This window comes from Sphaeramia orbicularis, chromosome 1 (assembly GCF_902148855.1).
Source record: "Sphaeramia orbicularis chromosome 1, fSphaOr1.1, whole genome shotgun sequence".
NCBI lineage: Eukaryota > Metazoa > Chordata > Actinopteri > Kurtiformes > Apogonidae > Sphaeramia > Sphaeramia orbicularis.
Window position 1 is genome coordinate 248,810 of NC_043957.1, and position 24,658 is coordinate 273,467.

Here is a 24,658-nt window from a genome sequence, read left to right on the forward strand (position 1 = left end):
TATTCCCTCTGCTCTTTCGCCACAGCATGAGATCACTCGCATTCCAAACATCTGGTGTTGTGATTTTTTGTATCGCCCTGAAACAACAGTCAATTAAAGGGTTTCTACCTGTCAGTCATCACACTATACTTCCAATCAAAAATTATTAAATGTTTATGTTTAATCAAAGTAAAATCCTGCATAACAATGCTTTTTTCCATCACCTACATTTATTTTAAAACCTCTGGACATCAAATGTAATGTTTTTTTTTTTTTTTTAATGCCATTTAAAACCTTAATTTTCACAAAATCTATTTAATGAATTTTGAGGCTTTTTAGTGACCCACAGAAACCCTGTATCAGTAAAATATATCATTAACTGACAATAAAACAAGGATCTCCATCCACTGTCATTGATCCAACTCCATGGGTTTTTCTGGAAATTCAATGTTGTAGAAGATGACGGTGTTTCCACGGTAACTACGGAGCCTCTGAACGTCCAAATGGGTCATATCTGAAGAACATGAAAAGATGAAGAACTGTATTTTACACCAATTAATTACATGTATTGATAAGATTAGTGGATGAGAGGTTATTAAACATTTCAGATTAGTAGCGATTTAGGTCTTTATAGGTTAATCTGAATCTAGTCCAGACATTCGTTACTGTTGTCATCTCCATTCACGTCCCACATTCATGGAGTCGTCCGTCTTCAGAAAGGACAATGTTTTCACATCTCATTTCATTCCGCTGCTGTAACAGGACAAATAACAAGCGGAGCCTCGTTCCTGCCAGATTTGTTGGTGCAGGGACTGAAGAAGGGGTGGATGGTGTTGGAGAAAGTATCTGTGAAGGTGTAGATCAGAACCCTGGCCTCCACGTTGTAGAATGACACCAGGCCCTTGTCGTAGTCCACGTAGATGCCGATCCGGGAAGGTCTGAGATTGACCGTAAGGCTGGTCGAGGGTTCTGTTCGGAAGGCGTAGTCGGTCGATCCCGCAGACTCAGGAACCAGTAGCCATGAGCAGGGCTTACGGTGATTTTACCTTTACGACTGACAGATCGACTCGCCACTCCCAGGTCCCAGTCGGTCTTTCCTCCCACCTCCACCTGGAAAACCAGTAAACCACAGCTTATGCATCTCTGAAATATGACTTTATATTCTTTCTTTTTTGTAGGGTCATAAAAATCAAGTATTTTGAGGACAAAGTCTTAAAGTTTTGTCATGTTATTTAAAAAAATGAAGCTGTAGTTTTATCAGGATTAAATTATTGATTGAAGTAAATAAAGAAGGATTTCATGCAGCATCAGATAACACCATGAAACATAAATCCATTAAATTTGTGATACAATAACAAAAAGGTGCATCTGAGATTTTGAAAACTCAAGGAAAATGTAAGAATGTCATAGTAAATAAACTGTATTTCCATTCTTGTACAATTATGATTTTTTTGTGTTTGAAATATTACAACTTTGTTCTGGCAGTTTAGTTTTTTTTCACATATTAAAACTTTACATCACATTTTTAAAATCTTCAGTATGGCCCTAATAGTCTTTTGTAATGTTGGCTCTAAATAAAGTGTAAAAAATCTGAATTAGAACACAGGCATCAGCACAAAACAAAAGTTTAGTTACCAGTTAAAATAGTCTGACATAATATAATTGAAGCTTGCTTCTTTATCTGCAGCTTGAATATGATATTGCTGAGTAACTAAATATCCCATATAACGTGTAACTACACAGATGTACTGTATTATCCCAGTCTGACAGCAGGTGGTACAGACTAGCAATACTAATAATAAATTTACAGTTTTTATAAATTGCCTGGTCTTGACTGTCATTTTTTTCACATGTATTTGTGAAGGTGGTGCTTGGAAATGTCCAGAAATGGACCTTAAGACAAGAGGAATTTGGGAGAAATCAACAACAAGTGAACAAGTGATATGTTGGGATAGAATGTTCCAGAACCTCAGACCTACTGCAGAAAAGGATCTGTTTAAATGACATATGAAGAATCTGAATCTGGATCTCAATCTGAATCTGGATCTGAGTGACTGTTGACTGGTCCCTTCATGCCATGTCCCGCCTACATCCCAGTAATGTCCTGCCTACTCCCAGTAATGGCGTCCTGAGTTGAAGCCCTCGTGGGGCCAGGACACACACCACCCGGTCGAAGCGTTCCGGGTTGTCTGGTACCGACTGGTGGCGGTCCTCCACACTGCACCTGCTTCCCATCAGCTGAAATGATGAGGCGTGGGTGGGCGTGCTGGGATCCAAGGTGATGTCAGCTGACGTTTTCAGAGATAGATCCGAAATCATCAGTTAATGATAATAATTTTAATAAATAATAATGATGAAATAGTATATAATTAACCCATATAAAGACCCAAACAGCCACCGGTGACACAACCATCTACTGATCTAACTGTTTAATTCCTCTTGATCCATTAATCCTATCAATACATGTCAATAATTGGTGTAAAACACAGCTCTTCATCTTTTCATGGTCATCAGATATGACCCATTAGACGTTCAGAGGCTTCATAGTTACCATGGAAACACTGTCATCTTCTAAACATTGATTCACCAGTAAAAACAGTGGAGTTGGATCAATGACAGTCGATGGACACACTGGGTTTATGTTCAATATAAGTAAAATGAAAAAAAAAAAAATGAATGAATAACTTACAAAATGATAATGTGGCAAAAAACAAGCAAAAAAGTTAACTAAAAAAAGAAAAAAAAACCTAATAATTGAGCAACAAATGAGGAAAAACAGCAAATTTAAACAAATGAACAAAAATGAATAATAAATCAACAAAATAATACATAACATGAACAAAACAAGCCACAAACTAAATGGAATTTAAGAATGAAAGACAATGGGCAAAAATTAGTAAAATAACAATTACAATGAATGAAATTAAACAAAATAATAAGTGTGTCCATAGTTACCGTGGAAACACCTTCATCTTCTACAACACTGATTCACCAGTAAAACCCATGGAGTTGGACACACTTCTTTTTACATTCAGTTAGAAATATTGTTGCTGAAAAAGTAACTTTTTCTTAATTTTTCTGCTTAGATATAATTAACTTTCAATTTATTCTGAGTTTTCATGAACATGTACATGATCTGTGAATTAAATATAAGAAAATACATAATTTACACAAAAAAATGCTAAATACAGATCATAATATTATTATTATTATTTTTTAAAATGGTGATGAATCAGTTGAGAAAGGTAAAAAAAGACCAAAAAAAATCACTTAGGAACGGCCACCAAAGTCATACTGGGTCTTTATGGGTTAAGTCAGTGAAGAAATGGAATCACATATACCTGCATATTCTTGAACTCTCCTCACCTCTGCAGAAAAAAAGACATTTTTACTGAAATATTTATTGATTCAACAAATTTAACCAAATCAGAAAAAAAATGCAAATATTTACTTGGATTTGGCCTGGTTACGAAGTGGTCTGATATAGATCGCTGACCTGTTTAATAGAAGAAGAGAAGAAAATTTCTTTCATATTATTATTATTATTATTATTATTATTATTATTATTATTTATAACTCAGGCTTTAACAGGACACATAATTATTCAAAGTGGTGTCTGTAGAGTAAAAAAATAATTCACCAAAAGAACAGAACAACTTATTATCGATACATAGAACCTCTCATTTTATTTTATTTCAAAATGGTCGAGTCATCATCTGAAACAACTATCACATTATTACTTTGCATTTGCAGTTCTAATGATCATCTCCATCCAACAGCTGGATGACAAAGATCAGAAACATCCCATTTCATCACTGAGTGTTGACTGGAGCTCTTTGGTAAACATCACTTTGTTTTGTCCACTTCATCTTGAGATGTTTCCTGTCTGTTGGTGCATCTCAGAAACATTTACACACTCTCTGACTTCTCTTAACATTAACCCTTTAACCCCTGACGTGTCTGTGGTGAACTTCCTAAATGTATGATTTATTTAAATACTGATAAAAATTCAACCATTTGCTCAATGGGAAGAATTTCAAAACACGCTAATAGAATAGACCTTGTTCTTTACATAGAAATCTGAGCATGCTCAGTGCGCCCCCACCACCTGTGGAATTGGGGGGCAAAACACAAAGCCGTGAGTGAGACCAACTCGCTTTAAAAATAGGTGGTTTGATTTTTTTTTTTTTTTTTTTACACCGTTTTCCTTGTCTTTTCTTGTTTTTACCGTTTTACTGTTGTTTGCAATATTGTCATGATTTTCCTTTTCTGTTGTTGTTGTTTTCTTGTGTTTTTACCAAGTTTTGACCGTGTAACTGCTTCTTGGAGTTCAACAGGTGCAAAAAAGCAGTTAGACTAATTTAGAAAAAAAAAAAAAAGCCTAAGTCAAAAAACTACTGGGCCCAAATTCGAATCCTTGTTGTTCAGTTTGTTCCAGTTCACAGTTCATGTTCAATATCCAAAATCTCTTATTGATATACATTCTGACTGCCTTATTTTGTAAAAACCTGTCAAATTTTAATTATTTTCTTTGTCTTTTTCTGTTATTCCACCTATTTTGACCATAAAACACACAGTAAAGCAAAACCACTGAAGAAAAGGAACACAAGTACATACTCACAGCAGCTTTTATGAACCTGGAATAAACACTATGTTTCACTGAAGTAATATCTCAGGGACTACAGGCAATGTCTCAGTTTTTTCAGCCCTCATCACATATGTAGGCAGCTCAAAAAACACCCAGAAGATATAAACCTATTAGCAGCTCATTAGAAATGACGTATATACAAATAAAAAAAGATATGAGACATCTCAACACTAGGGTTTACACAATATGTAAAATTATAAATATAATAAAATAAAAAAATACATTAAGTGAAATGAAATATATTAAATTTAAAAAATTTACCTATATCTTCCTCTTTTTATTTTCATTTTGATATATTGTCATTTGTCTATTATATTTTATCATTATTTCTTTTTTTCTCTATTTATTATTATTCTTATTATGAACAGGAACAAGACAACTAAATCATTAACTGCATTTAGAACAATTATTCATCAGCTCAGATTCCATCATCAGAACAGCTCCAGCTCAGATTTTATGTTTGTTTGCGGACTTACAAACTTCAGGCAGTTTGCGCATCTCTTCCTGAATGTGGTCAACCATTTGAGTAACGGTCTTCAGAATCCCACCAGAGGTCAAGTCCGACTCCACGGACGCCCCAGACCAGTCCTTCATCTGTGGAGGGACGGACACGGCGGGAAACGTCTGCAAAGACATCACATCAAAGAACAGCTGCAGCTTCAACAAACATTTTACACAATGTTGACACTAACTGGAAACTTCCATTTAGCTCATAGCACATCAGAGGTGTCAAACTTATTTTAGTTCAGAGGCCACATACAGCTCAATGTCATCTAAAACCAGTAAAATAAGAGGCATAATAACCTATAATAACAATAATAATGAATATTTTTTTCTTTGTTTTAAAGTGAAAAAAATAAAATTACATTATGTAGATGTGAAAAACTAGAACAAACATGAAACAACTTTGAAATTTCAAAAAAAAAAAAAAAATTACCATAATTTCAACAATATTATGGATCAGCTGAATATCATCACAACTTACAGATCACAGTGGATCTACAAATGCACCAAATATTTGGTAACAGGCAGATTACTGTTAAAATTGCTCTTCATTTTCTTTAGACATTTCAGGTCGTTCATATTTGTTCAGGTAATTCCGATTTTATTGAGAAAAGACAGTCTGTAAATGTAAATATTTTCATAATGCAATTTTTTTTTTTTGTTACTTTTTTCAGGTTAAATATAGAGAATAAAATTTGGAGTTCTCAATATTTATAGGTTATTATGCTATTGTTTTACTTACAATCATAGTGGGCTGAATTTGGCACCTGATCTAAAACAAGATCGACCCCTTTGATTGTTAATATTGTCAGTGTTATTTTTGCACTTTGAAACTTTATCCCATGGGCAAGATTGGACCCTTTAGCAGGCCAGTTTTGGTCCACGGGCCATATGTTTGACACCCCTGTCACAGGCACTACACTAGTATTTTTCAGCCTTGGGTTCGGAACCCCATGTGGGGTCGCCTGGAATTCAAATGGGGTCGCCTGAAAGTTCTAGTAATTTATAAATTTAAAATAAAAACTTACTAATAAAAAATATATGATGAGTTGACAGCGACAATCCCAATCCATAACAGACAAACTGCAGCACTGTGGTTCTGTTTCTGTGTCAAATGTTCATTGTGGTCAGTTTCAGATGCTGCAGCTCTTTCATAATTCATAGTTTGAGTTCTTGTTTGTTCAGTATTAATTGTCCTCCTTGTAAATCCCAGCTGGACTGACTGGACAGATCCTGAGCCTTTGTGCAGTAATCTACACCTGGATTTACTGCCTCTGTCCACAATAATAGACATTATGTAGACTAACTGTCAGCTAAAATTAACATTTATTGGTAACATAGTATAGCAAACTATTACATGATAATTTTAGCAAAAAAAAAAAAAAAAAAAGTATCCATTTTGAATGTCTGGAGTCACCAGAAATTTGTGTAAAAATGGGGTTGTGAGACAAAAAAGGTTGGAACCACTGCAGTACACAGTCATTCACCCCCAAAATGTAAAGGATGCACCTGAGTATCTTAAACTGAATGCATCTCTGAACCCTCCTTCTCTGTTGCCTTAAAGCATTAAGGTTTTAGGTTTTCTTCTGTACCGTGAGAAAGAGCACATAGTCGTCAGAGAGCGCCAGCTGGCTGAGCGCTGAACTCCTGGTCCTCAGCTCAGATAGCTCCTCCTCCAGCTCTTTCATCAGTTTCTGGGCTTTGCGCTCTGCCGCTCGCACACTTATCTCTATCACCTTAAGGAAAGAGAAAAATGATTCAGTTCATGTACAGCAAGATACACCACACTGACTATCAAACACATGGATTAACTTAGAGGGTCAGTGTTGGAGTCAAGACCACCTCGACCAAGACCAAGTGACTGAGGCAAGACCAAGACTAAGACTACGATGTCAAGGCAAATAGTAACTCATGTAAAAAAAAAAAGATCAATGTCCCTGTATCTCACCAGCATGGTCTACCAAGAATCAATACCAAGGTGAATTTAAGAGGTTGTCAGATTCTGTCTCTGTGTTACAGTTCTGTGGTCTAGATGCAGGAGATCAATCTGACAATAGAAGTGGGTGGTAAATAAAAAAATACAGTTGCAACTGTGATGGCGAGGTGAGGCAGCGGGGCCAATGGCATTAAATGTAGATGCATTGTACTTTGAATCTCATGTGGTTATTTTCATTTATTTATTTATTTATTTTTATTAACCCACTGTTTTCCTCCTTTTTCCTCTCTCTCTCTCTCTCTCTCTCTCCTTTTCCTTTCTCTTCATCTCACTTAGTTTGGTCATATCCCTGATTTTTATTTTTACTTTTTTTTTTGAGAAGTCCACACCACAACAGTCACACCATATACACATTTGACACACTCCACCACACACAGAGCATTTACACAACCAGGACAGGACACTGATTTTTATTACTGACTGACATTTTGTTTTTTTTGTATATTACATGCCATGTATCTTAACCCCTCCACACACACACATTTTGATGATGTCATGTAAATATTGTATAATACTGTACACAAATCTCTTTGTCACTTGGTATCACTTCAATAAAGGTTAAAAAAAAAAAAAGTGGGTGGTACTCAGCTAATTAAATGAAAGTCCATACAAGACTTCTATCAGTGATCAATAGTAACTACATGGCTATCTCTAAACATTTCCATTTTATAAGCCATCAAAACATGAACATACAGTCACATAAAAAAATTATTAAACCATCAAAACTCCTCAAAAACAATGGTTCTGCAATTTGGTCCTAACTCCTGTGTGTGTCATGTGACTAAAACAGACAGAAAAGAAAACATAGAATGAATAAAAGCACTGTTTTTGTCAGTACAATTACACAGATACTGATGGAAGAACGGAAGGGATTTTGCTTTTATCCAGAAAACATGTTAAATGGATAGATATCAGCAGTGAAATTAAACTACTATGAGCTGTTTGTGTTGTTCTCATTATATTTGTCCAAACAAATGGACCTTTAGTTGGACCAGGCTTTAAAATGAACAAGAAACTGAAGAAAACAAGGGTGGTTGAATATTTAAAATACAAATTTTAAATAATTCAAAAATTCATCAAAAATGCAAATATCAAAATTTCTCAAAACTGCAAGCAAACTTTGTAGCCATTGTCTGAAGGAAGGTACAGAAAAAATTTGAAATGAATCCAACCAGTACTTTCGTTAGAGAAGATGTTTGGAGAAATTGCTAACAAAGACGACAATGATGAAGACAACAATGACAATGACAATGTCGGACACAGCACCTTCACAATAGATCTTTAATAATAATGAAAATAGTAAATAGTGAGGCAGCCTGTGAAAAGAAGAAACAAGAACTGGCAAAAAGTTTTACACGTAAAAGAGACACACTTTTTAAACTAAAGCAATGATGTTGACAAATAGGTAATATCTTTAGAAAAAAAAAAGATTTATTGACATTCCTGCCTGTAGCCATGAAATAAAATCCAGAGTCCTGTCCAGTCAAGCTTGAAATAAGAATCCACTCAAAACTGAGATCCTCAAAATGTTGTAGAACCAAGACCAATATCAGTTTTACAACAACTATCTACCGGTAAGACTCCGCCCCCGTCTCACCCTCCCTTACAGTGGCCGCAAAAACCACAGAAGTCCTTTGTTAGTCCTACTTTTTGGTTGGTCTAGTCTAAACTTAATGGTAATATGACTTAACATAGATAACAGCTCATTTATGGTGATGAAAACCCAACTGTTAATGTTTCAAATGATAATTCATAAAAGAGGGTCATTATGAAAACTATATTCTATTTCTGCCTTCTTGTGTCATTACTCTGATGTTTCTTGTTCTTTAGACTTGAACACTTTAGTCCATAAATTCAGTTACCATATTGTGGAGTATCTGGACTTTTGTAACTCTCTCTGAACCAGCTAACAGGGGAAAGATAGTTTTCAAAAACTTTAATGGGGCTGAGTCCAACTTCCAGACAGATTCAGATGACAGTGAAACTACTGAAGCTCTGGGTTTCAGAACAAGATTAACTGAAAAACCTTGGTTTAGACTTGATTGATAATCCAAAAATGACTTGAACAGGATGCTGGGGTTTGGTTACACCAGGGGTCAGCAACCCTGGTCCTAGAGAGCCACTATCCTGCATGTTTTAGGTGTATCCCTCTTTCAACACACCTGATTCAAATGATAAGCCTATCATCCAGCTCTGCAGAAGCCTGATAATGACCATCAGGTGTGCTGGAAGACGGAAACATCTAAAACATGCAGGATAGTGGCTCTCTAGGACCAGGGTTGCTGACCCCTGGGTTATACTGTCTACAAGTCTAATAAAATCTTTAAATATTGCAGACCAGGCCTACTTTTACACTGATGTAGTCTGTGAAATACTGTAAACTGAATTAAACTGTGTTACAAGATGAGGATTCACTTTAATTCCAGATCTTTTTATATATTTTCCATGTTAGTTATTTACCTCCAGTACTTCAGCTTGGCAGCGCTCCATGTTGGCGATGACCTTGGAAAACGTACCAACAGCTCCTTCTGTCTCTTTCTGAGCAGCAGCCTGGATAAAAGAGAAATGGCACAGGAAACACAGGAGGTGTTGGAAAGTGTCAAATCGACTGCGAACTTGTGAAGTCAGGTTTAATGAGCTCATGTAAAACTATGTTCTGTGACATAAACAATTACTTATGAACGCCAAATATCAAAATGTGAAACTTTAAGAACACAAAGTGAATTTTACACATTTTAATTGAGGTGTACATTTTATTATTTTGTACAAAGTTCCTTTTTTTGCCTGAATCCACCACAAAACCAACAATATGACACTATAATTGATGCAAACCCATGTGTATATCATGGCTGTTTGGCAACCCCTTGTGGACATACAAATAAGTGCAAGAATACAGGTGAGGCCCCACCCCTTTAATGTTAATGTGGCCACTTCTAGCTTTAGAAAACCAACATAACAACAACCAAAACACAACAGTTAGGTTTAAAATGGGGGTTCAGAGACCATCTCGGTACCTTTATCCACATATTAAAAATTGATACTGTTACAAACTAAATGTGACAGTTATGGTTAAAGTATGTTTAGGTGAATCCATGGCACATATCTGTAGAAACTGTTTGGCTCCATCCATCTGTCAATATATCAGGAACAATATATCAGAATTTTACTTAAATGTTCAGTTGGATGGAAGTACTGAAAACGTTTTGGTAGCCAAATGTCAAAGATCAATGGGATTTTGTGTCTGTCCATTCATGTGTGACATCTCAGACTGCCTTCAGGGATTTTTTTTTTCCTGGAATCTGGATTCAAGCATGAACTGGTTAGGTTTTGGTGACCAAAAGCCAAAGGTCATAGTAACTTTACAGAACATACTTTTGGCCATAAGTTCTAGTTAGAGAAATGAATAAACAGATTATGGTGCAGAGAGTGAATGCATGTTTTACAGTGACATATGTCGACTCTTTGCATAAACGTGATTTATTTGTCACTAAATGTCTTAAAAACCTATAAAATGTACCTGAGACACTTCGGGAAAAAATGGTCACTTCCAAAATTTTTGGCCATGCAAGTTTATTGGGAGTGAGGGAAATGCATGTAATTTATTTACACAAGTGAAATCCTGCAGCCTTGGATGTTTCACATGTTCATTCATTCATTCGTCTTCTGAAGCTGTTTTATCCCCACTAGGGTCGTAGGGGGTGCTGAAACTACCTCCTAGCTACCTATGGGCGAAGGCTAGTTACACCCTGGATGAGTCGCCCACATACTTAAAATCCAAATGTAATATATGTCCTCAGTGTAAAGGCACTCACCTGGATGTCCCGTAAGGAGCTCTGTATTTCCTGAACTTTCCTTTCTCTCTCACAGATCAGATCCTTCAGCTCCACCTCTGTAATTCCTATCTGTGACTGAACACACAACAGATCTATGTTTGCTGATGACACTTTAACATTTATTTACACATCTGACATTCACTTCTCAGCTCATAAGCACCCCTTATCCTAAATCTGGAGTCGTCACTGATGGTCAACTACACACATCATATAGGAAATATGTAACTACATTCCAAAATAAATGTATCTGACCAAAAATGGACTAAGGAAGGACATCCCAAATTCAGGACAACTGATCACTTGTAGGAGGTGCTGGAAAAATCCAATCCATGGAGGCCCCACCTTTCTACTAACAGGACTTCAGGGATCTGTTGCTAATGCCTTGGTGCTAGTTGTTTTGTTTTGTTTTTTTAGAACTTCTGGAAAGTACTAACCACTGCAGATTAGAAACATCCAACATGACCTGCAGTTGTGAAGACGCTCTGACCCAGTCATTAACATTACAATATGGCCCTTGGCAAAGTCACTCAGTTCTTTATGTTGCTTATTTGGCCCATTCCAACACACCAACTTCGAGGTCTACATGTTCACTGGCTGTTAAAAATATCTAACCTACTGACAGGGCCAATTGCCCTTTGCCACTCAGTGGTCATAATGTTATGCCTGATCTTTGTATTATGTACAAAAACTGAAAATGTCATTTAAATTGTTGCAAAGGGGTTTTTAAAGGGTTTGTCGTAATCTTTAACGTGTCAAATATCACTAATCTTCTCAGTGCTGTTGCTAATGTTCCAGTGCAAGAGACTGACGCAAACATTTCTTATCTTTGCAATGTTGCATCATGCTTCTACATACCTTTCATGCATTGAATTTTCTTGACTACAGCATATTTTTACATGATTTATATGTCTTTTTTTAGAGGAAAATGTTAAACCACAATGAAAACCACCGTTCTCTTATCAGAAGACGTTGAGCTTGGCTAATAAGTGATCAAATTGACTCAAATACCTTCTTGATTTGCCACTCCCTCTTGGCAGGGATGACGCTGTGTCCTCGATGCTCAGCCATCTCCACACAGACGCTGCAGACACAGGTATTATCAGTCCGACAGAAGAACTCTAATCCTCTTCGATGGATCGGACACAGCGGCAGATTGGAGCTGGAGTCGCTGGAGCCACTCACCGTGTATCTGTTAAACAGCCATTTAACATGAGGTGGTTTCAGAGTTACAGGAGCTGAGTCATTATCCATGACTGAATGAAAAAAAAAGTTTTTTATCTTTGTTTCCTGGTCGTATATTATTTATCTTTTATCTGATGTATGACCCATTTGGATGTTCTGAGGCTCCGTAGTGAACATAGAAACACTGTCATCTTCTACAACATAGATTCACCAAGAAAACCAATGTAGTCTGATAAATGGCAATGGTTAGGTGCTTGTTTTTATGTTAACAATATATTTTGCTGACACTTTTTCCTCGGTTTTCTTAGTTTTAAATAATACCCCTGTAATTACGGGTGGCCATGGCTCAGATGGTAGAGCGGGTCGTCCAATAACCGAAGGGTTGGCGGTTCGAATCCCGCTCTGTCCATGTGCTGTTGTGCTCTTGGGCAACACACTTCACCCTCCTGTCCTCCAGTGCTGCTACTCACACTGGTGTATGAATGTTTGATGGTGGTGGGAGGGGCTGTGCCACGCTTCTGTCAGTCTGCCCCCCCCCCCCCCCGCCCAGGCATTATTATTAATTTTGTCTGACCTTTTATGAACATCCACATGAACAATAAATTAAAAACAAATACAAAGTGCAGAGGACAATACTACAATAAATGGTGATAAATCACTTAGGAAAGGTTAAATGTAGAGTAATATTCATTTGAAAGTCAGTACAAAAGTAGTTGCTGGTCTTTAAGAGTGTGTACCTGCGAGGGGGTGAATATGGTGGTGGTGGGTCATTATGAATCTGGTGGCCAGGGTGTGGATGGGAGTTGGTCCGATCTGGGTGCTGGACACTGGGGTCACTCTGATAGTTGCCATCTGATGGCAGCATCTGAAAACGGGTCATCATCTCAGTGAAGATGCTCTCGGGCATCTCTCCTCGCCTCTGGGACAAAGACAGCGACATGTGACGCTGATAAGGATGGTTGTTGGGGTCGTGAAATCCTCCTCCTCCGTCCAGTCTGACTCCAGTGGCGGCCATCTGTTTGAACTGCTCTGTGATCTCCTTCAGGGTTCGGTTTATTTGGAGCTCTGGACGCTTCCTGAAGGACTCCTTGCAGAGCGGACACTGGTAGGACTTGGCCCCGCCTCCAGACCTCCCTCCGTCCCAGTAGGAGGAGATGCAGGCCTGGCAGAAGCTGTGGCCGCATGGTGTGGACACCGGGTTGGTGAACACCTCCAGGCAGATGGAGCAGGTGAACTGGTCCTCAGATAAAAATGCTGCAGGGAGAGCCATCATCTGAAGCTGAGCTGCAAAGGACGAAGCAGCACCATCAGTGGAAAAGAAGTTGATTTATTCATACAAGTGCATTTAAACATGACCATGATGGAGGAAAGACCATCCCTCAAAGTGTATGCATGATAGAAAAATAGGGCCAAGGGTACTGTAGTCCGATGGCATATTTAAAGACATTAATTGACGTTCGGTTGACTTTTCAAGGTCACTCAAGGTCAAAGGTCATGGCACAAAATGAAAGCCCACATGTGACTAACTATCTATTGCCAATAGTAATTACATGAATATCTTCAACTGTTTCAAAGTTATAGCACCATTATAAACCAATGGGTATTTTAAAAATTTCAAAAATTCATAAAAATTTAAAAATCTATATTTCTCAATTCTTTCAATAATCTTGGTGGACCTTACCCAAAGGAACCTCTGCTATGAATTTCAACTGATTCTGGCTGACGGTTTTGGAGATGAGGTTCTTGAAAAATTATTTACAGATGAGAACCAATACCAACAGTCCATTGAACCTTTGGGCCGTTGGACTAAAAATAGGACCAATGACCTTATATCTCACCGACATGTTCCATCAAGAATCAATAACAAGTAGAATTTGTGAGGTTGTCAGGTTCTGTCTCTATGTTTGAGTCCTGAGGTCTGGATGCAGGAGATCAATCTCCCAATAGAAGTGGGCGGGACTTTCACTGGAGGAGAACTCAACGAATTCAATCTAAGTCCATATATGACTTCTACCAGTGATCAATAGTAGCTATATTCATATCTATAACCATTTACATGTTATAAGCATCAAAATATGGACCATTATAAGTAAAGGCAAATTTTAAATATTAAAAAATGTCACCAAAAATTCATAATTCAAATTTTGTCAAAAATGTTACCAAAATTTGTAGACATTGTCCCAAGGAATTTACATTAAAAAATTTGAACTGAATCTGAGCAGTAGTTTGTGAGAAAAAGATTGTTGATGAAATTGCTAACGAAGACCACAAAGAAGACAATGCTGGACACAGTGCCTACACAGTAGCAGTTAAATTACCATAAAAGTTGCAGTGTGTCCTAGTTGTGTTCTCACGGAGCAGACTTACATAAGTGTCCTAACAAGTTATGGTCTTTGAAGGTCATGTAGTGTGATTGTTTTCAGATATCATCCTGTGTGTGAACTGTTATCATGTATCTAATGTGTGAAATAAGCACCTGATCATGTATCTAATGTGTGAAATAAGCACCTGACAGTCACTTTTGGGTATAAAAGTGTCTTCCTTTTGGACGGTCGACAGAGATCTCTCCTCACACCCTGTCATTGTCCTTGGTTACTGTGGGAGTTCTTATCTGTGCAAAAATAAGGCCTTGAAATAAACAAGCATTCGGTCTTCCAGCACCTCTTCTCAGAGTGGTGATTTTCTGTTTCAACCCAATAAAGACCCAAACATCCACCTTTAACCAAAACAGTCTACTACTACTACTACTTTTAGTTGTTGATATATATATTCTGAAAAGTCAATTTTTCCTCAGGTTTCTCTGTTTTTGACATAATAACCCTCCACTTAAATATAAGCTCTTATGAACATCTATATGATCAGTAAAGGAAATATAGGAAAATACTTGATTTTCACTGAAAAAATGCAAATTACTGAGGATAATATTGCAATAAATGGTGATAAATCACTTAAAAAGGTTAAATATAGGAAAAAAAAAAAAAAATCATTTGGAAACTGACACAAAAGTACCACCAGGTCTTTATGGGTTAAAATCCCACAATGCACATTACTGAAGTGACATTTTACCACACCGCCTTGAGGTATTGAGTTAAAAAAAAAAAAAAGTCTGCTGCATCTCCTCAGCATCTAAACTGAACAGTCTAAGACCATGAGGAAGTTTGCAGAGTTGGAAAGTCTTGCTTTTCCATGCCACGCTCGGTAAACTGGACTTTCTGGTTTTGCTTTTCATTGTTTTCCACAGAAAAAAACACCCCCAAATGTTTCGGTCCCACATCTTGAGTGGTATTGTCAGAACGGAGCTTTATCACCACCATCACACACAGCGACCGTTGATCTTTAAACACATCCACTGCACATCCACACCCACGCACACTAACATAACAACTGAGAGGTTTCACAAGATGTGGAAATTCTGGCTCGGTTGGAAAAGTTCAAGTCATCTGTTGACACGTTGTAAATGTAGCAACAAGTGATAAGTGCTCAGTCATTGTTATCAGATCCTGTCTGTTTAGGACCAGAACGACAACCTGAAGCAAATGACTATTTAGAACTAAAAATACTCATAACGAAACAATGGAAAAGTGGAGCTAGGGGTGTAACTTCAATGAGATGATAAGATTATTAACTCATGAAGACCCAAAAAGACACTGGTGACCAAAAGCATCTACCCTGCAAAAATCTAAATCATACCACATGTATTTTTCTCATTTCTAGTCAAAATATCTCATCTCACTTAAAATAAGATATAATCATCTAAAGAGTAACTTTTCAGTGAGATATAAGAACTTATTTTTAGACAACAGATCTGGAAAATCTGATTTCAAAAAATCTTACCAAGATAATTTTCATTTGTTCCATTGACAATATTTTTTACTTGAATTACGCAAAAAAACTCTTGAATTAAGCAAAAAAATCTGCCAAAGGAACAAGTGAAATCTTGACTAGAAATGAGAAAAATACACTTGGTAAGATTTAGATTTTTTCCAGTGTACTGATCTAAAATGTTTAGTAACTTCTTAACGACTAAACCTATCAACATGTTGAAATAATTCAGGTAAAATGAATGTTTTCATCTTTTCATGGTCATCAGATATGACACATTTGGACGTTCAGAGGCTCTGTAGTTACCGTGGAAACACCATCATCTTCTATAACATTGATTCACCAGTAAAACCCATGGAGTTGGATCAATGACAGTGGATGGGCACACTGGGTTTATGTTCAATTAATGATAGATTTGCCTGAAAAAAGTCACTTTTTCTTCAGTTTTCTCTGTTTCTGATACAATAACCCTCAACTTAAATCTGAGCTTTTATGAACATCTATATAATCAGTGAATTCAATGTTGGAAAATATTTGGTTTTCACTGAAAAAAAATGCAAAATAAAGAGGATAATATTATAATAAATGGTGATAAATCACTTAAGAAAGGTTGAATGTAGAGGAAAAACATATTTTGGAACTGCCACAAAAGCAGCAATGGGTCTTTATGGGTTAATTTCTATAAGCCAGCGGATCAATATCAAATCAAGTAAAGTAAGAAGCCATGTTCCAAACTTATGGTCAGATCTCATAATGGGTCGTGGAGTGGTTTTTATTGTGTCTTCAAAGTAAAATAGCCAACAATTAAATGAAATGTAAATTAATTTTCCCCATTAAAATGGAAGAGGAGCGTTCTCTAAAGAGTTTATAAATGTTGACCTGCAGCTGGAAGGAGATGTAATAAGACAAAACAAGAAGAAAATGATGCTAAACACAAATCACTTGGAAAATTATGTAAAAAGATGAAAAAAAAAAACGATATAATATGATGTAGTTAAAGACGCAACAAGATGAAAATGGAAGAGTGAACAACACAAAAAGTAGTAAAAATAGATTTTCAGACGATGTTTTGGAGGAAAAGTCCATAAAAAAGCAGAAATAAATAAAACCTGAAACTTGTCTTGACTCTATTGGTTGTCCAACTCCTTTGTTTACACATTTTACACCTGCCTGCTTTTGTGTTTGTCTGTGTACGTCTATGCTGTGTATGCGCCCCCCCCCCAATCACCACCAAAATTTAATAATTTCTTCCTTGTGCCAGTATCAACATTTCAATCCGTCCATAACTTTTTGAGTTATCTTGCACACATCAAACAAACAAACAAACATGCACACAAAGCAAAACGATCACAATATCTCCTGGTGGAGGTAATAATTAAAAAGCAAAAGTAAATCTGGATTCCAATGAGACGTAAAAGTGACTTTTTGGTTCTGAGGCTGAAAAAGTTTTGGGAACCATTGAAACAAGTCATAAATTCATTCATTATTCACATAGGTTTGTAGTTTTAAGTGATAATGAACTTAGTACGATGGTTTAAACAGTAATTCATGTCAGTTAATACAGCTTTAAAAAAAAAGAGTAAACTTAACTTTTTAGAGCTTTCTTTTAATGTCCCAAGAGCTTTCAATTCACACCACATTAACCCATAAAGACCCAAACATCCACCAGCGACCAAAAGCATCTACTAATCTAAACTGTTTAATACCTGTTGATCCACAAATTCCATTAATACATGTAAATAATTGGCATAAAATACAGTTTGTCATCTTTTTAGGCTCTGTAGTTTCCATGGAAACACCGTCATCTTCCACAACATTCAATCACCAGTAAAACTCATGGAGTTTGATGAGATTTTTAATGTAGATGCTTCTTTTATGTTTAGTTAATGATAAATTTTGATGAAAAAGTCACTTTTTCTTCAGTTTTCTCTGTTTTTGATAAAATAACCCTCAACTTTACTCTGAGCTTTAATGAACATCTAAATTATCATTGAATTAAATGAAGGAAAATACATGATTTACGCTAAATAAAAAAACACACAAAATACAGAGGATAATATTATAATAAAGGGCGATAAATCACTTAAGAAAAGTCAAATATAGAGTAAAAACTATTTTGGAAGTGCCACAAAAGTAGCACTGGGTCTTTATGCGTTAAACAACAGATTTATTACATTTACATTTCCACACAGCCTGTTTTTACAATGTGTTGTATTTATTTATTGTGTAACAGCAGGTTTTGCTGAACGTCTTGCAGTCACGGTAAATTATAGTAAAATATATGAAAATGTTAGCTTAGACAGCTCATTTTCTCCTGTAAAAATACAATTAAAGATGAAAAAACCCAAACTATGAGCTGCTTTATTTCTTTCTTTTGTCTGTTAGTGAGACTTTTAGTTTAACTGTCCTTCAGAACTAAAGTTTACTTGTAAAAAACATTTCAAACCATGTGATATTTGCCTGGACGATATGTAAACTTATCCACAATGATGCTGACATCTGGAACTCATTATTGGCTTAACCCATTAAGACCTAACCAGCCACTGGCAAAGAAAACCCACTACTGATATAAAATGTTTATTTCCTGTTGATCCACTAATCCTGTCAATCCATGTCAATAATTGGTGTAAAAAACAGTTTTTCATCTTCTCATGTTCATCAGATATGACCCATTTGGACATTCAGAGGCTCCGTAGTTACCATGGAAACACTGTCGTCTTATATAACATTGATTCACCAGTAAAACCCATGGAGTTGGATCAATGACAGTGGATGGAGACGCTTGTTTTATGTTCAGTTACTGATAGACTTTACAGAAAAACTCACTTTTTCTTCAGTTTTCTCTGAATTTTCTCTGAGCTTTTATGAACATCTACATGATCAGTGAATTGAATATGGGAAAATACATGATTTACAAAGAAAAAACTCAAACTACAGAGGATAATATTAAAATGAATCGCTTAGGAAAGGTTATATATAGAGAAAACTAACTTGGGAACAATACAAAAAGTAGCGCTGGGTCATAATGGGTTTTTAAAGTAGGACTGAGTGTGTATGTGACGTGTTGTATTTGCAAAGTTTCATTTCCAGTGCTTGTTCAGCAGCTGAAACTCTTCATCACAGTAACATTAGAACACACAGGGTGGTTCATCTGTCATGAACTGGGACCATTTGTCATTTGTCCCACTTCCCCTGAATGCATCACCACTGCTTAACCTTCATCCTGACCCTACTGTGTATTTAATCCAAGACTCAGTGGTAGGGATGGGAATCGTTAAGAATTTAACGATTCTGATTCCATTATCGATATTGCTTATCGATCCGATTCCTTATCGATTCTTTTATTGATTCTCAATGGGTGAGGGAATAAAAGAGTACAAACGGGTGTGTTTGCATTAACTGTCTTTTATATTTCCATCTGCACAGAAAATATAACATATACAGTATGTACAAATAATAAGAACAGATGACGCTGGGCCGGTTTGGGGGGGGGGGGGGGGGGGCGTACAGTGGAAGTGAAACTAAAGACGCTTTATTAATTCCTCTATTGCTGTATTTCTACTATGTGGAACCGGTTCGACTTGGCTCGCATTGTCTCCTGTTGTTGTGCACCTAATTTCATTTCCCTTCTTACCTTCGGAAACTTGTATTTAAGGAGTTACAACGTTTGTTGCCCGTACCGGAACTGGCCCGGCGTTCACTCTACTGCTACATTCACAAGCGTCGCTAAGCAGCGAATCAAATATGTGACATTCCTGTAAATGAATCACATGCTGTCGACAAATGTTTGAGCATATTGGAAGGATTCCACCCTTTTGAAGACATGGAAGCTTTGACAGTGTTCCAAGTAAGTGGACCTGGTGTCATCAGTTTAGATCGTTTCTGCCTCAATGCCATGTTGGCTACGTTCTGACCCAACAATGCAGTGTACGTGTGACGTCATCACGCATACACAACGAAGGTGGAATCGATAAGCAGAATCGTTAAGCAGGCAGGCAAATGATTCCAAGGAATCGAGCTACTGGGAAATGGTTCTCAAAAAGAACCGGTTCTCGATTCCCATCCCTACTCAGTGGTGAACAGTCCATATGCAAAGTGGATTTCTCGTCACTTTTCCCAAACCTAGAATGAGGTCACAGAGCGGCGTGGCTACAGTGCAGGTAGCGCCGGTTTTCTATTGGTCGATCAAAACCATGAGGTGAACAGAACATAGTGCACATACCTGGAATACTGATGAGATGATTGTGGCTTTCTCTGTGACACCCATGTTGGTAAAGAAGTGGATGTATCATTTACATAGTATGTAACGGAATTTATATATTATGTGATCATTCTCCAGGAAGAACAGCATCTACACAGCTATCAGTGCTCGGTGTGTTGTATATGTATTTGTCTTCGGCTAAAACATTTCACTCAAAGTTGTGTAAATTAAAAAAAAAAAAAAACATAAAGACTAATTTTTGTCTGTTTGCATCTTATGTTTGTTTTGTCGTTTGTTTAGTCTTTATTTAATGCTCTAAATCAAGCTTCCCAATCTAAAGAGCCATTTTCGTTTCGAAACAGAAGAAAGAATTCTGACTGTAGCCATGAAAATGTATTTAAGCCCATCCACATTTACCATGAGGTGGCTGCTCTGCTTTAGCCTCTGTGATTATTTTGTTATTTCACTATTTAACATTACAATAATGCAAAGTCTGGTGTATTTATGAAATTATACAACTACATGAAAGAAAACATTCAAGATTTGTAAAAAATATATATATATATTATAATAATATAATAATAATAATAATAATAATAATAATAATAATAATGATGATGATGATGATGGACACTGTTTCCAAAAATAATTATGTTGTGTAATGGGGGAAAAGCTCCACTTTCATGTATGGTGGCTTACTTACAAACTACGAACAAATGCAAATTGAACATCTTGTATTGAATTTGGCAAGAAAATAATACATTTCGGTTTATATGTTGTCAAAAATATATATTTATTCCATGTATAGCCTACACACTTTGCAGATAGATGAGGTTAGAAGGTTTTAGGCCTATAACAATGTTAAAAAGTAATGACTCATTCAGTGCATTTCAAAATGTTCCTTATGATTTTTGGACCCAGGAGCCATAGGTACCAGACCCCTGCTCTAAAACCACAAAGAACTGTTTCTAAATAAACACCCATTTTTCATTCAGGACCTTAAAATAAGCCATTCAAATACTAATAAATAATGATTTGCTATTACTGTAATAATTATCAGTATTACTAATAAACAGATATTCATACCAGTGTACATTATTGACTATATGTGAGTGGATGTGATCATGTTTCAGACTGAGGTTGAACTTCAGCTGCTCTAATAACACTGGTCTGCAATTTTATTTGATTTTTTTTTTTTTTTTTTTTTTTTGGTTTTGTTTTGTGCTTCAGAGGTTAAATGTGCCAAATCTTAAATATAAGATTAAATTAAAACAAATGACAAACTGCTGTTTAGTTGTTTCACTGTATATGATGAAGTGTTATTTCACATATAAATGGTTTTATACTCATTTATACAATAGAATTATAAATGCTCCAGTGTAAAGAACTTGTAAATGTATGTATTGTAATGTACAGACAGTGTTTGTCTCTGACACAAACACATTCACTCATTATTTTGACCAAGAACTGTGTCTTTGAAACTACTACCAACCAGTATTTGTACTTAACTTTTCTTTATTAGTGACTCAAACTTGGTAAAGTTTCACTACTTTTATTCTGGAAGCATTTTATCATAGACCAGTATAATTTGGAAAAACTTCCTACAAAACTTAACTTATAATCCAAACTACAGTTTATTGCAGCGTAGTGTTTTGAAGCTTCTCATTATACAATATATATTAATATTTTTGATTAATAGTATACATAAATAGGGATGGGAATTGAGAACCGGCTGTTTTTGAGAACTGGTTCCCAGTAGTTCGATTCCTTTGAATCATTTCCTGCCTGCTCAACAATTCTATTTATTGATTCCACCTTCGTTGCACATGTGCGATGACATCACGCGTACACTGCATTGTTTTGGTCAGAACGTAGACAACATGGCGTTGAGACAGAAAAGGTCCAAACAGACCACACCAGGTCCAAACAGACCACACCAGGTCCACTGGGACACTGTCAAAGCTTCCACGTCTTCTAAAGGGTGGAATCCCTCCAATATTCTCAAACATTTGTCCACAGCATGTGATTCATTTACAGGAATGTCACGTATTTGATTCACTACTTAGCGGCGCTTGTGAATGTAGTGGCAGAGTGAACACCAGGCCGTCATCCGGGCCCAGTTCCGGTTCCGGTGCGGGAAACAAATGTCGTACCCCTTTAAATACAAGTTTCTGAAGGTAGAGGAAAGGAAATGAGGTGCACAACAACGGGAGCCAAGCCGTGCCGAGTCGAACTGGTACCATATAATGGACATGCGGCAATAGAGGAATTAATAAAGTGTTTTAAGCTTCACTTTAATTTTATTCCCCCCCGCCCCCCCCCCAACCTAGCATCATCTGTTCTTATTATTTGTACATACTGTATATGTTCTATTTTCTGTGCAGAGATGGAAATATAAGACAGTTAATGCAAACACACCTGTTTGTACTCACCCAATGACAATCAATAAGAGAATCGATAAGGAATCAGATCAATAAGCAAAATCAAAAATGGAATCGGTATTGTAAAATTCTTATCGATTCCCATTCCTATATTTGAATAATACACATGAACAGAAAATGATAAAAGTATGACTGTGCATCGTTGCAGTTTAATGACTTAGTTTGACATTGGTTTCTGGTCCATGTGGTGGAAAAATCTGTCGATAGAGAACATGAAAGTCAAAGCTGGTCTTATGTGTGAGTTTTATTCACACTTTGGAAGGAGAACCTGTCTGTAACAAAAGCATGAATCTAAAGTGTTGGAGGAAAAGGGGTAAGGAGGAGCACAGGCAGTGAGTTTTTATACACATTAGATATGGCATGACTGACATGATTCTGGCAGAAATGAGGGCAAAGTGAAAGTCAGCTGACAAGTAGTCAAAACATTCTGGAGCCATCATGAGATAGACAGGAGACACTCAGGGTCCCTCTACTGAGCATGTGCGTCAGCCACAGACTAAACACTCTATGTCCTTCTACTGTACGATGGTTCAAGAATGTATTGTGATGTTCAATGCAGATAGTGTAGGATGCTCTGTAGCACGAGTCAGCGTGTTCACAGGGAGAATAGAAAAGGTTTAAAGTAACAGGCACACAAGTTCTATAATGATCTGAATAGACCTAGGGTTAGGGTTAGGGTTAGTTCTATAATGATCTGAATAGACCTAGGGTTAGGGTTAGTTCTATAATGATCTGAATAGACCTAGGGTTAGGGTTAGGGTTAGTTCTATAATGATCTGAATAGACCTAGGGTTAGGGTTAGTTCTATAATGATCTGAATAGACCTAGGGTTAGGGTTAGTTCTATAATGATCTGAATAGACCTAGGGTTAGGGGTTAGGGTTAGTTCTATAATGATCTGAATAGACCTAGGGTTAGGGTTAGGGGTTAGGGTTAGTTCTATAATGATCTAAATAGACCTAGGGTTAGGGCTAGGGTTAGGGTTAGTTCTATAATGATCTGAATAGACCTAGGGTTAGGGTTAGGGGTTAGGGTTAGTTCTATAATGATCTGAATAGACCTTGGGTTAGGAGTTAGGGGTTAGGGTTACTTCTATAATGATCTAAATAGACCTAGGGTTAAGGTTAGGGGTTAGGGTTAGTTCTATAATGATCTAAATAGACCTAGGGTTAGGGTTAGGGTTAGTTCTATAATGATCTAAATAGACCTAGGGTTAGGGGTTAGGGTTACTTCTATAATGATCTAAATAGACCTAGGGTTAGGGTTAGTTCTATAATGATCTGAATAGACCTAGGGTTAGGGGTTAGGGGTTAGGGTTAGTTCTATAATGATCTAAATAGACCTAGGGTTAAGGTTAGGGGTTAGGGTTAGTTCTATAATGATCTAAATAGACCTAGGGTTAGGGTTAGGGTTAGTTCTATAATGATCTAAATAGACCTAGGGTTAGGGGTTAGGGTTAGTTCTATAATGATCTAAATAGACCTAGGGTTAGGGTTAGTTCTATAATGATCTGAATAGACCTAGGGTTAGGGGTTAGGGGTTAGGGTTAGTTCTATAATGATCTAAATAGACCTAGGGTTAAGGTTAGGGGTTAGGGTTAGTTCTATAATGATCTAAATAGACCTAGGGTTAGGGTTAGGGTTGGTTCTATAATGATCTAAATAGACCTAGGGTTAGGGTTAGTTCTATAATGATCTAAATAGACCTAGGGTTAGGGTTAGGGTTGGTTCTATAATGATCTAAATAGACCTAGGGTTAGGGTTAGTTCTATAATGATCTAAATAGACCTAGGGTTAGGGTTAGTGGCAGAGCGCGGGAAGCGGTGGGTGACAGCCAGAGGTAAGGATCCACTGACAATACTGACCTGCCCTGATGGAGGTTTGGATTGATGGCGTCAAGTTAAAAAGACACGGTTAAGAGGTTAGGTTCAAGTGAGTAAGCGTTGAAAGGCAAGAAATAAGTAGTTAAAAAGCTGTATTTCTAGGAGTAGATCCGCCGGCGGTTTGACAGACGCCAGGCATGCGCAGAAGAAAGAGCCTCAGAGCCGCAGAGA

General features: G+C 36.8%; 1 pseudogene; it reads right to left on the minus strand.

Moving 5' to 3' along the window:
- Positions 1-497: 497 nt before the first annotated feature.
- Positions 498-24,658, minus strand: part of LOC115419646 (E3 ubiquitin-protein ligase TRIM21-like) — a 29,485-nt pseudogene continuing 5,324 nt past the window's right edge.